The 13,545-nt window shown below is 43.7% G+C and overlaps 1 protein-coding gene and 1 long non-coding RNA gene across 4 annotated transcripts in view; one reads left to right on the top strand and one right to left on the bottom strand.

Moving 5' to 3' along the window:
- Nucleotides 1-3,603: 3,603 nt before the first annotated feature.
- LOC134299143 (uncharacterized) lies at nucleotides 3,604-12,636 on the bottom strand. The gene is made up of 2 exons (XR_010006292.1): nucleotides 12,505-12,636; nucleotides 3,604-10,342 (listed from the first exon to the last, which is right to left on the bottom strand). It is a non-coding gene; the product is annotated as an uncharacterized LOC134299143 (long non-coding RNA).
- Nucleotides 12,637-12,874: 238 nt separating this feature from the next.
- nr3c2 (nuclear receptor subfamily 3 group C member 2) overlaps nucleotides 12,875-13,545 on the top strand; it is a 180,603-nt gene continuing 179,932 nt past the window's right edge. For all 3 annotated transcript variants that reach the window (XM_008111996.3, XM_008111994.3, XM_062980956.1), the window contains exon 1: nucleotides 12,875-13,015. The gene's annotated coding sequence lies outside the window, so the exon portion shown is untranslated. The remainder of the gene's footprint in view (nucleotides 13,016-13,545) is intronic.

Below are 13,545 nucleotides of genomic sequence, written 5' to 3'. Positions count from 1 at the left end.
TCTTTGTGAACAAAGATGACATCTGCCACAGAATGGGTTACATTTGTCTGACTGCTGCTTTCAGTGTCATATATGTGACACAAGTTAACCTTTCTTATCAAATCTAATGGAAGGGAAGAGAATTTCACATCTGAAATGCCCTTACTGCTACTCTTGACCTACTTGGAAATTGTGACATGATGCTCTCTGAACATCTACTTTTTATTACATGGCTGCAGTAAGTAATCAGTCGCAAACCCAGAGCTTGGAAATGTTATTGAATTGCATCTCCCAGATCCTGGGCTGTGGAATTCCAGAAGTTGTAGTCCAAAAAAGTAACTTTTCCAAACTCTGCACAAAACACTTTGGGTTGTCATTTTTTAAAAGATTCATTTAGATAGTGTCATAAAACTTCCATAGACAAATATTTGGCTATTTTTCCCTTGTGCTGTGAGCAGGAAGTATGTTGTTAAGAAGAGATATAACATGCTGTTTTGCACTCTTAAACTCCCTGTAATGTAGAAGTACCATGCAGAGACAAAGTGCAAAAATGGCAGTATTAATCTGCCCTTAAATGGCTGTTTAATATTGTTTGAATACTCATCTTCTTTTTTTAAAGTAGTTTTTGCTCTAAAAGATGAGCTTTTATTTTGAAAAGTATCTCCAATGGCTGGAGGTCTTATTAACTCATAACTTTCAGGATGCTCTTTGACAGTTCAGGATATTATGGATATTAGCAACAGCTGTTAAAAGGTTGCTAAAAATACATAGGTTGCTACCACTCACTTCTCTAAGTAGAAACTTTAGTTTCCCATGAAATCAATAAAAAGTGTTCGCATCCATGCCTGAGAGAGCCTTTGATTCTTTTAGTAGTCACCACTATGGAGACACATGGCCATTTAAGACAATAAAACCTACTATTGAACACATGCCAGTCCCTGTTTTGTTAATGGTTGCTATCATGTTTTCACCACGGCAAGTTGTCTAAGCTGCTTTGTAACTGCATCATGCAGCCAACTTTCACATATACCAGCTTGTCACATAAATTAGCCCACTCTACAGACAGGTGGTGATGGTAGGGTCATACCACTGCCAGGCATTCCCAGCTGTGACTTGTGGTAATGTGGAGACAATTGATATGGTACGGGCTGAGCGATGTAGTATGCTGATTCACCCCAGATCATTCATCATGCAGAACAGCTGCTGCATGGAGACTGTCTCAAGTAGTTTCAATGGGAATGCTATTATAGCCTGAATTTGACCAGAAGACTTCAAAGGTAGTATTTGTACTTTTGGCAAAACTTTCACAACTGGTTAACTGTTGATCTATTGATCTGGGCTGTATGTGTGATGAGAGAAAATTAAAATTAGGCTAGTCAGCATTTCTGCTGTTCTGGAGGTTTTGCAAGCATGAAGACACCTTCCTAAGGTTGCCCCAAAATATTGAGTAAATAAATAATGATTAAGGAATAAAACTACAGTAATGTTTAGCTTGACTTTGTGAGCAATGATGGGTTTGGGGACAGAAAGGTAGAAAGTACCCTTTCATCTCAACACTTTGTTCCCACTGGAATCCATACATCCCAGCAAATGGACGTTGCCATGAGTTCTGAGAGGGCTTCTCCAACCCCTACTTTCTCTGCATCACGGTTCAATCAAATCACCAGAGTCCCTTGGATCAACAAGTAGCATTATCAAGGGGCTTGGGAGTGTTCTGCTCGATCAGTGGCCCCGTCTACACTGCCATTTGAAACGTCATTATATGGTCAGTGTAGACTCACATAATGCAATTCAGTGCAGTCACACTGCATTATATGAGTCTACACCAGGCATGGGCAAACTATCTGTCCTTTTGGTATAAGGATGCCCGTTGTATCCTTCTGCAGAAAGGACGGGGAAGGAAGGCACGCAGCAGCTGAGATCCCTCTGAAGCACTCTCAGCCACTGCGTGTCTCACACTCCTCCTGGCATAAGGACGGTGTAAGTAGTCTTGTACTTACACCAGGAGGACAGCTTGAAGAAGGCATGGAGCAGTTCAGAGCCCTCTGAAGCACTCTCGGACATCGACTGTCTCGCCTTTCTCCCGGCATAATGTTGAGAGGACAGCCCGAAGATCGAGGGAGGAGTATTGAGGGCAATCACCGCATGTCTCATTTTCCACCAGGCGTAAGGATGGGGTGAACATCCCTGCTCTTATGCCAGAAGAACAACCTGAGGATGACCTGGTTCCTGCCCCACCCCTTCCTGGTCTCTCCCTCTCCTAGGCCTTCTCCCTCCCAGGCCCGTCCCACCCAGCATATGCCTGGCTGCCCTCCCTCCCGGCCCAGGCCTTCTGGTTGAGCCCACAATGCACCCCCAAGGCCAAAAAGTTTGCCCATGCCTGGTTTCAAACTGCATTATATGGCAGTATAGATGTGACCACAGTTGCGTGCTCCTAAATCTGCATCACTTATTAATCAAAGTTCACATCTGTTTCTCTTTCTACCGATTATGATGCCTAAGTCTTAACTGATCCCAATGTAAAACAGAGTTCCATCTCACCATGTATCATGTATTTCCACATCAACCTGATGACTGAAAAGTACAGTTTGGGTGCCTTGCTTCTGGAACGTCTTTTTCATTCAACTTGAGTTCCTTCCACACAGCTGTATAAATTCCACAATGAAATGGATTATCTAGCAGTGTGGACTCAGATATTCCAGTTCAAGGCAGACATTGTGGATTATCTGCCTTGATATTGTGGGTCATATGGCTGTGTGGAATGGCCTTTGTTACACTGATTTAACTGCCATTCTAACACCTTGCAGAATCTTAAGATTTCTAGTATGGGAAGCTTTCTGGCAGAGAATTCTTTGTAACCTCATGAAATTGCAAATATCATTCCACATGATGAAGCCATGTAAATTAAAGTGGCATCAAACTCTTGTAATTGTATAGCGCGAAAGGGACAATTCTCTTCCCCTCAGAATGGCATACTTGTCACCAACAGATAAAGTTCATTTGAGTAAGAGGTAGAAGCATTTTTTCCTTCTTGATGGCTTTTTGGATATTGGGCTCTTGTTTTAATCAATCTGCTTTTATGATGGTTTCATGTTTTTTTATGTTTTTATTCATTAAAAAAATAAACCAGTATATTACTTCTTCCCAAAAAGGGAAAGGGTGCCTATAAATTATCTCCATAAGTAAATATAATTGCATTGTAAAATCATAGCTTAGGTTCTCAGCATGATTAATGTGCATCCAATAAGAACACTGGTATTTTGGAGACACAGAATACAGTATTCTCAAAGGAGATCCTCGTTTATTCTCTTTGCTACTGAATATTGATTTATCAGACACAATAATGTCAGGACACTACAGTGTTATTGTGTTGATCCCAGTGTGTTGAATCATCAGCACCAGCATTTCTTCCCTATCTTGTCGATATCCTCCTCCTCCTCCTCCTCCTCCTCCTCCTCCTCTTCCTTCTCATCATCACCATCTCTTTAATTGGTGTGTTGTTTTTACATACATACATACCTAAAGCAACTCAATTAGACCACATCATTACAATATACATACTGGATCTGATTGATTTCAAAGGATAATGTAACAACTTGACAAAACAATTCATACAAGTCTGAATTCATTATAAAACAGATAATATTTATTATGCTGTTTATTTGTTATCGGTGTACTTAACAAGAAAAACAGCAGCAAAAAACAACTAGTTGTACCAAAAGCATACAATCTAAAATATTCAGACACATAAGGTAAAGGTGAAGGTTTTCCTCTGACATTAAGGGGGTTGGTGCTCATCTCAGTTTCTAAGCTGAAAAGCCGGCGTTGTCCGTAGACGTCTCCAGGGCCATGTGGCCGGCATGACTGCATGGAGCACCGTTACCTTCCCACCAGAGCAGTACCTATTGATATACTCACATTTGAATATTTTTAAACTGCTGGGTTGACAGAAGCTGGGGCTAACAGCAGGACCTCACTCTACTTCCCGGATTCGAATCGCCGACCTTTCGGTCAGCAGTTCAGTGGTTTAATCCGCCTCACCATTGGGGACTTCATTCAGACACATACACATGGGGAATGGACAGAGACATACAAGAATAGAACTGTAAAATACAATTTATAAAACATTATAAAAATAAGCAAATTGCAAGATCAATTGGTACTATTTATTTTGTTTATTTTATTTTAAACACCCCACTTTTCTTTTTCAAAGCAAAGTGGCTGACAAAACATGAAGCCAGCAATACTTAAAAGAAAACTTAACAAGCTAAACCTGGAAGTAGTCATAAAAAGGAAAAAAAATCGATATATAAAATCAAGCAACGGCAATGTATCAATCGTTATAAATACATAAAACTGCAGTCAGAAAAACAACATTTTCTGGCCCAGTTTGATTTTAATAAATAAATCAGCCAGCTGTCAATTCCTCAAAATTGCAAAAATATAGCAATTGTATTCCTTATAATCTGGAAGAGATTTTTGTTCAAATGCCCTTCTCTGGTGCAAAGGTTCTGGCAACAACAGCTAGGGGTAAGGAGTAGAAGCAGAAAATTGTTCTCTGTGCTCAGAATCAGCACATTGGAAAGTTACTTTAAGGAAGAATAGTCCCTGAATTCATTGCCAGTCTGGACAAGCATATGGGTCCTATACTACTGATATCATTCATTTCTTTTTATTTGAAGCTCCTGGCAATCCTACACAATCATATAATAACAGAAATAGTATATCTGAAAGTTGAAAAACACTTATGTGGAGTTGCTCTATTTTGCTTTCAGTGCAGTTTTGCCGAGGAAACCAGATATCTGGGAAGCCAGCTATAAAAGTGTTTTAAGTTTTTGAAAAAATATACAACACTAGATAAGAACATTAAAACACTGGAAGAGCTCTGCGGGATAAAACCAAAGGTCCATGTAAATGCTAGGCCAACATCCTGTTTCCCACAATGGCCAACCAGATGCTTCCTCCTTGGGAAGTTCACAAGAAGGGCACTGAAGGGAATAGCCTCCTGCCATTGTTTGTTTTCCCCATCTCACATTTTGAGGCACACTGCCTTGGAACATGGAGGTTCCACTGAACAGTGGCTGTTATTCCAGTTCCCCATGACTTTTGTCTAATCTATGTTGAAAATCAGTTAAGTAATTGATGATAACCCCATTTTTGGTAATATGTACAGCAAACTAATTTTGCATTGTGAGAAAAAGTGCCATCTTTTAACTATCTTGAACAGGGTCAACTAATTTGAATAGGTAATTTTGAATTCTCTCATATTCATTTATTTTTATTTATTAATGTATTATTCTCACAGCCCATAGCCACGATATCATGATGGGATACAGACAATAACATCATATTAATTATTTTACAAATTGAAATAATTTATGAAGATAAAACAGAGCACCAATCAAGTCATAAGGAACGAAACCAAAAACCACAGGTAATGAGTCAAGTTTTACTTGGTGTAAAACCTAGGCCAGAATTCAGACCAGTCAAGTTTACAAAGAGAAAGCAATCTACATTATGATGTAAGGGATAGATTTTCCCTATATCTGCTCTTTCTGTTGTGCAGATACTAATATCATGACCTGAAATCCCCCTTTTTTCTTTTGTAAACAAAAGACTTGAAATGAACTGGCCTTTTCTGGTAAGATGCTTCAGTTCCTTTTTTGACTACCGAGTACTTGGTAATGTCATCTGTATCCACCTTTACACAGAGAAGATGTAGATTTAAGGCAGAATCTCAGACTAAATCTGGAGCTATTTGGGAAGAATGGGTTTCTATACAAAATAGATTGTCCAACTAGGTTGGTGTTTTGAGGTCAATTTTTTTTTCTAAAAGAAACTAAGTACATGGGATTTTATTTATGTACTAGCTTGGGTACCTAGCAATGCCCGGGTTATGTGAAAAAGGCATTTTCCTTTTTGGATGGTATAAATGGACCCATTACAAATTGCTGCAGAACCATGGCTGATAGGGTCAGCAGTAGTCTGTGGATGTGGGTGAAGGTTCTGCAAATCTCATCATCTGTGGTAAATCCTCCCGCAAACTTCACCAAGACATAAAGTGGGTCATGGGGAGGGGAGGTCTGTGTGCCAAGTTTGGTCCAGGTCCATCATTGATGGGGGTCACAGTGGTCTGTTGAAGTAGGAGAAGGTACTGAAAATCTTGTCATCCATCCTTCCCCAAACCTCACCAGAATGTGTGTCATGGGGGTGGGGTCTGTGTCCCAAGTTTGTTCCTGGTCAGACATTGATGGAAGTTGGAGTGTTCTGTGGAATCGGGTGAAGGTTCTGCAAATCCCACCATCTGTGGTCCATCTTCCCCCAAACCTCACCAAGACATAAAGTGGGGGGGGGGGGGGCGGTTGTGTGCCAGTTTTGGTCCAGGTCTGTCATTCGTGGGGGTCACAATGATCTGTGGAAATTGGAGCCCCAGCCAGAAATATACAGCGCCCGCCGCACCGCCACACACATACATACATTTACTTTTATTACTATATATATAATATATATAACATATATAATATAATAATAATAAAAGGCAAAGGTTTCCTTTGACATTAAGTCTAGTCGTGTCCAACTCCGGGGGTGGGGCTCATCTCCATTTCTAAGCCGAAGAGCCAGTGTTGTCTGTAGACATTTCCTAGATCATGTGGCCAGCATGACTGCATGGAGCACCATTACCTTCCCGCATAAGTGGAACCTATTGATCTACTCACTTTTGCATATTTTTGAACTGCTAGGTTGGCAGAAGCTAGGCCTAACAAAGAGAGCTCACCCTGCTCCCTGGATTCGAACTGCTGACCTTCTGGTCAGCAAGTTGAGCAGCTCAGTGGTTTAACCTGCTGCATCACCAGGGGACCAAATATAATAATATATATAAAGATATAGATTGGGATGACATTTAGTGAGAGATAGAAAATCCTCATGCTATGGTTCCATTTCAGGTCAGGTTTGTTTTTAAAATATTGGTAGGATAACATGCATATATTCGGATGATCTGTGTGTGGAAGAACCTAATCCACAGATAATATCTTAGAAATTCTGCCTTAAGACAAGTGTTTAGTGCTACTACAACTTTTAGGACCAGACTTCCTACACCATGTCAGTGTCTTCCTCTAGAACAGACATAAAATGTTCATTTAAAAATAGATTATGGGACAGATAGCTTTTATCATTACCAGTCAAAAGGCATTGTAGAGTATTCCATCATTCTCTATTCCCTTAAAACATTTTGGGGGCAGAAAATAAAAGAAGATGTAGTAAGAAAACACCTTGGATTATAAATGGGAGCCAGCAGCACCTGGATCTCTGATTAAATAAAACGCCTTTAACAGTACAGGATGATTACACAAAAAAATCTCATATAAAACACCCTATACCACAAGATTGAAAGATGTGGCTTGTCAACATTCAGTTTCACTCTTAGGGTACAATTTACACAACTATTTTCAAGTATTTCTGTCTCAGCACTATGTTTTCATGCCATGGAGAAAAATCATATGGAGTTATTGCTTTGATATACCTTTTTTGTTTTTGACTTATGGTGACCTTAAGGCGACCTTATGATTGGGTTTTCTTGACAAGATATATTCAGAAGCTTTCCTTTGAGACTGAGAGTATGATCTTCCCAAGGTCACCATAAGGTTTCCATGGCTGAGCAGGGATTCATACTTTAGTCTATGGGTCCCATCACATGTGAAGTGATTTGGACATGGAGGAGCATCATGCAAAAGTCATGCAAGGACTCACACTTCAGATCCATGTTTCTGTGCCATGGTGGCAACAGTAAATACCAGACCTATAATCTTTAGCCCTGTCCAAACACCCCAAAGACATCAGATCCCATCTGATCTTAGAAGCTAAGCAGGGTCAACTATACTTAGTACTTAGATGGGAGACTGACAATGAATACCTAGTACTGTGTAGGCTACATTACAGAGCAAGGAACTGCCAAAACCAACTCCCAGTATTCCTTGTCTAAGAAAGCCCAATGCGTTTGTAAGTCTAAATTGGACTTGAAGCAACACACACCAATACTGTGATATTTAAAGTGCAATACTGAATTGGGCAGAGTTCAGTTCATTCAATTCCCATGCCCCCACCCCATGTTTTCAATGCTAATGGCATCATGGGCTACTAGACTGACAGGTAGTGTGGTCCAGTGGTTAGTGATAGGCCTGGAACTTCTCAGATCCGGACTAATGCCCTTGTAAACCATTTGAACTTATTTACTCTTACCCTGATCTACCTGACATGTCCATTATGAGGATACAATTATTGTGAGGAAGGGGACTGCATAAACCACCTTGAACTCCAAAGTGTGGCATGAAAATAAATTGCAATTGCACTGTTGTTATTATGTGCCTTCAAGTCATTTCCGACCTATAGCAACCTTATCACATGGTTTCCTTGGCAAAATTTTGTTCAGAAGAGGTTTGACATTGCCTTCCCCTGAAGCTAAGAGAGAGTAACTTCATTTGTCCAAAGTTTGGTTTCCATGGCTGAGCAAGGATTCAAGCTCTGATCTCCAGAGATGTAGTTCAACCCTCAAACCACTACATTTTGCAGATTATTGTTTACAATACAGTTGGTAGAATGAGGCCTCATGTTTGCTGACCATTTAATGCCGTTCAAAGCTAACTTCAAACTGTGGTGGCCAGATCTCCCACAAAGCCCCAATGTACTTCAGTGCTCTATAGTTTGTGTAATTACCATCCGGGCCTCAACTGGTTCTATGATGTTCTTCTACGTAATCATCTGCATACTGAAACTTTCTTCAATACCAGTTGGAAACTGCATTAAATGGTCAGTATACATGTGCCTTGAGATGCAAGGTTTGGTTTTTGATAGATTTGGTGGAAGCTGGAAAAAGACATTCTTACACAGGATAATTTTTCTTCCCTTTTTATTTGCAATGGGTGGCTGTTTCACCTGATGACAACCCAGCTCTTTAAATCGATAAGCCTGGTCCCATCTATACTGCTTTATAATGTATTTTGAAATGACATTATATGTCACTGTATATTTATATAATGCAGTTCAATGCAGTTAAAACTGCATTATATGAGTCTTCTAAACTGTATGTCGTGACATATTAGTGCTTAAAAGCCTCCAAGGAAGGAGCCTCTACCACACTCCAGGGCAGAGAGTTCCACTGCTGAATAGCTTTCACAGTTAGGAAATTCTTCCTAATGTTCAGATGGAATCTCCTTTCCTGTAGTTTGAAGCCATTATTCCATGTCCTTGTCTCCAGGGCAGCAGAAAACAAGCTTGCTCCCTCCTCCCTGTGACTTTCTCTCACATATTTATACAGTAGTCTCACTTATTCAACCTTTGCTTATCCAACATTCTGTATTATCCAACGCAATCTGCCTCCCACCCAGATCCACAGATGCCTCTCTGAGCAGCAACGCACAGCGGGCCAACATGTCCAACAACACAAGTGCAGCCACCCTCCCAAACAAGTGGCAGACTTGTTATAAAGCATGATGTTTTGGTGCTTAATTTGTGAAATCATAACGTAATTAACACGCTATGCCACTGGAGCCCCCGGTGGCACAACGGGTTAAACCGCTGAACTGCTGAAATTGCTGACAGAAAGGTTGGCGGTTCAAATCTGGGGAGCGGAGTAAGTTCCTGCTGTTAGCCCCAGCTTCATGCAGTCATGCTGGCCACATGACCTTGGAGGTGTCTATGGACAATGCTGGCTCTTTGGCTTAGAAATGGCAATGAGCACCAACAACTAGGTTTAATATCAGGGGACAACCTTTACCTTTACCTTAATGCAGGCATGTAGCTTGGGGGGGAGGCTTGAGGGGCTTCAGCCCCCCCCCCCCCAAATCCTCAGGGTGGTCTGTGAGAAGGCCTTACATTTATTATTTAAACTGCTATGTTTATTCATATCATGATCTGATCACCATGCTCAATATATCCCATATGCATGGGAGTATTGGGATAATGATACAAAAGAAACTCAGCCCCCCCCCCCCCCAAAAAAAAATCAAAATCCTGGCTACGGGTCTGCAAATTTGATGTTTAATAGGCTTTTCCTTAATCCCTTGTTATTATCCAACATTTTCACTTATCCAACGTTCTGCCGACCCGTTTATGTTGGATAAGCTATCATGTCTCCTCTCAGCCTTCTCTTCTGCAGGCTAAACATGCCCAGCTCTTTAAGCCGCTCCTCCTCGGGCTTGCTCTCCAGCCCTTGATCATTTTATTTGCGCTCCTCTGGACGCTTTCCAGCTTGTCAACGTCTCCTTTCAATTGCGGTGCCCAGAATGGGACACAGCGTGATTCCAGGTGTGGTCTGACTTTCTCAAGGGCAAGGGGACTCCAGTTCAGTGTGCGCTTCCTCCCAGTTCTCAGGTAGAAAGAGAGAGACAGGGAAAAGGAGGAAGAAGTTGGGGGAAAGAAACAAAAAGCTATTCTGTTAGCGACGGGGTTGGAGGGCAAGAAGAGCTGTCAGCAGCAGCAGCAGCAAGGAGGGCATAGCCAAAGACACACGCGTACAGTAGGTACAGTAAGAGCGCAGGAGGAGGAGGAGAAGGAGGAGCAGCGAGGAAAAGCTCCTCCCCGGCGGCTTCTCCCTTTCCCTCCCTCCCTGCCTTTCTGCCTGATTAGCGGCAGCGTTTTCCTCCGCGGGAGGCGGCGGCGGCGGCGGAGCTCTTGGCCTTGCCCGCCCAATGCCCCGGCCTCGCTCCCTCCCTCCGTCCGTCCTCTCTGTGCGTAAAGGCGCAGCGGCTCAGCCAGATGGAGACGACGCTGGACAGGGAAGGGGGGAGGGCTAGGCAAAGTAAGGCCCCTTCCGCACAGCTCAATAAAATCTGCTTTGAGCTGGGATGTGTGACAGTGTGGACTCAGATAACCCAGGGCCCTTTCACACAGCCCTATCTCCCAGAAGATCAGGGCAGAAAATCCCACATTATCTGAGCGTGGACTCAGAGAACCCAGTTCAAAGCAGATATTGTGGGATTTTCTGCCTTGATCTTCTGGGATATAGGGCAGTGTGGAAGAGCCCCCAATTCAGAGCAGATACTGTGGGTTATTCTGTCTTGAAATCCTTGGTTATATGGTTGTGGAAGGGTCCTGAGTGTGCACTCAGATAACCAAGTTCAAAACAGATATTGTGGCCTTTTTTTGCCTTGGGTTATATGGCTGTGGGAAAGGGCCCTGAGAAGAAAAGGGAGGAAAGAGAAGGAGACATAGGGCTCTTCCACACAGGCCTATAACCCAGAATATCAAGGTTGAAAATCCCACAATATCTACTTTGATTGGGTTATCTGAATCCACACTGCCATATATTCCAGCTCAAAGCAGACAATGTGGGATTTTATTCAGCTGTCTGGAAGGGGGCATAGAAGAGGGGGCGGGTATGGGCAAACTTCGGCCCTCCAGGGTTTTGGACCGCAACTCCTACAGTTCCTAACAGCCGGTAGGGAGTTGGTAATTGTGGGAGTTGTAGTCCAAAACACCTGGAGGGCTGAAGTTTGCCCATGCCAGACTTAGGGCGAAATCAAGCATAGAAACTCGTCAATGGCCGTGTTGTGTTTTGCAAGGTCGCCTTTTCCTTTCCAAACAGTGCAGGTGCCTCGCCAAACGACGACTCCCCGCGTTCCATAGCATTGAGCATCTGTTAAAAGTGGTGTCAAACTGCATTAATTCTACAGTGTAGAGACACATACACACAGAGAGATGGAGTCTCCTTGGAGCCAATCGCCAAACTACGACTCCCAGCGTTCCATAGCATTGAGCATCTGTTAAAAGTGGTGTCAAACTGCATTAATTCTACAGTGTAGAGAAAGATACAGAGAGATGGAGTCTCCTTGGAGCCAATCGGCAACGACTCCCAGCGTTACATTATAGCATTGAGTCCGTGTCGGTTGAAAGTGGTGTCAAACTGCATTAATTCTACAGTGTACACACACACACACAGAGATGGAGTCTCCTTGGCGCACTCCCTCCGCTTTTTCCTGCCGAGAGGGAAAGGGAGGGCAGGGATGGCGAATACCGCTTCCCGAGACACGCCTGAAAAGAGAGAGGGAGGGAGAAAGCAAGAGAGGAAAGGAAGGAAGGAAGGAAGGGAAGGGAAGGGAAGGGAAGGAGGGAGGGCGCAGTGGGGCTCCTCCTTTCCCTCCTCCCCTTCTGCCTCTCTCTCTCTGTCTCTCTCTCTGGCTGGCTCCTTCCCTTCCCTCCAGCCGCTCCACAAAACCAGGAACCAGCTCCAAAAGCAGCAGCAGCAGCAGCACTTTGCTGTGTGTGTGTGTGACTGTGCATGAGAGAGAAAAAGGAAGGGGGGAAAAAACCCTGGGAAGCCAAAGCTGGGAGGAGGAGTGAGGAAAAAGCAGGAGGAGGAGGAGAAGGAAGGTGAAAAGGGAAGGACACAGGCGGCCAGAGAAAAGGAGAAAGAGAAGGAGGAGGAGGAGGGAGAGAGAGAAAAAAAGTTTCCACCCTCCGACGCTGCCACTTACCCACTCACCCACCCACTGACTTTTTCTTCTTCTCTGGCGCAGATGGGAGCTTTACCTGGAATGACATAAGTTTCGGTGGGAAGGGATCCTCTCCTTCCTTCAAAGAGCAACAAGAACAGCTCCAGTTCATGCAAACCCTTTGGATCCAGAGCAAAAAGGGTCGGCGATGTGACAGCCCGGAGAGCTGTCACCCGAGCGGACTCCCAGAAAGAAACAAGAGCAAAAGACACACGCAGAGGGACACGGAGAGAGAGGCTGGAAGTAGCCGTGCCCCCTTTCCTCTCCAACAGCCCTCCTCCCCTCTCCTCCCCAAGTCTGTGGGTCCGTCTGCCTCCTAGGAAGGATTGCGCCCAGATCTCTTCGGGAGCCACCTTTTCCCTTTTCCTTTTGCGTGGCCGTTCCTCCCGTGTGTGTGTCTCTGTGTGTGTTTCCCTCCCTCTCCCTCCCCCCTCCCTCCTGTCAGTCCTTTTGGATCAGATCTCGCCTCCTCCGGCCATTGCAAGGGGCTGCTGTTGCTGTCAGGAGGAGGAGGAAGGGGAAAAACAAACAAACAACACAACATGAAGGTGAGTCCTCGGATTTTTTTGACAACCAAAACAACCATCGCGACCCTCTTGTTATACTTTTCGATCAACAACAACAACAGAGAGAGAGAGAGAGAGAGAGAGAGAGAGATTGGGAAGGAAGCACTGGGTCGGGATCAACTTCAGAGGATGGGTCAAAGTATATTTTTGGGGGAGAATCAACGGTTTTTTTTCCCCTTAGGCAGAAAGAAAGGGCGCTTCCAGGTCATGGCTAGTCCTTGGGCATGGATCCAATGAGAAACTTAAGTCCAGGGGAAGGAAAGAAGGAAGGGAGGAAAGAAGCAGGGAACCCGCTTGGGTTTTTTGGAGCAAGAAAGGAGGGTCTGATGCGCGTTTGTGCGGCTGGAAAAGCGGCTCAGTAACCTGTCGGGAGGCTCCCAAAAGAGGCTGAAGGGCATGTGACGCTGAGAAATGACAGCCAGCCGCTATTTCCGACTTCTTTTGGGTCCCTTTTAGTGGAGGAAACAGAGCCTTCCCTTCCTCCCGAGGGTTACTTAGACCACTTAGGGCCC

Source organism: Anolis carolinensis, chromosome 5 (genome assembly GCF_035594765.1).
Source record: "Anolis carolinensis isolate JA03-04 chromosome 5, rAnoCar3.1.pri, whole genome shotgun sequence".
In the NCBI taxonomy this organism is placed as follows: domain Eukaryota; kingdom Metazoa; phylum Chordata; class Lepidosauria; order Squamata; family Dactyloidae; genus Anolis; species Anolis carolinensis.
Note: the sequence above shows the minus strand (reverse complement) of the source record. Positions and strands in the feature narration are given on the sequence as shown.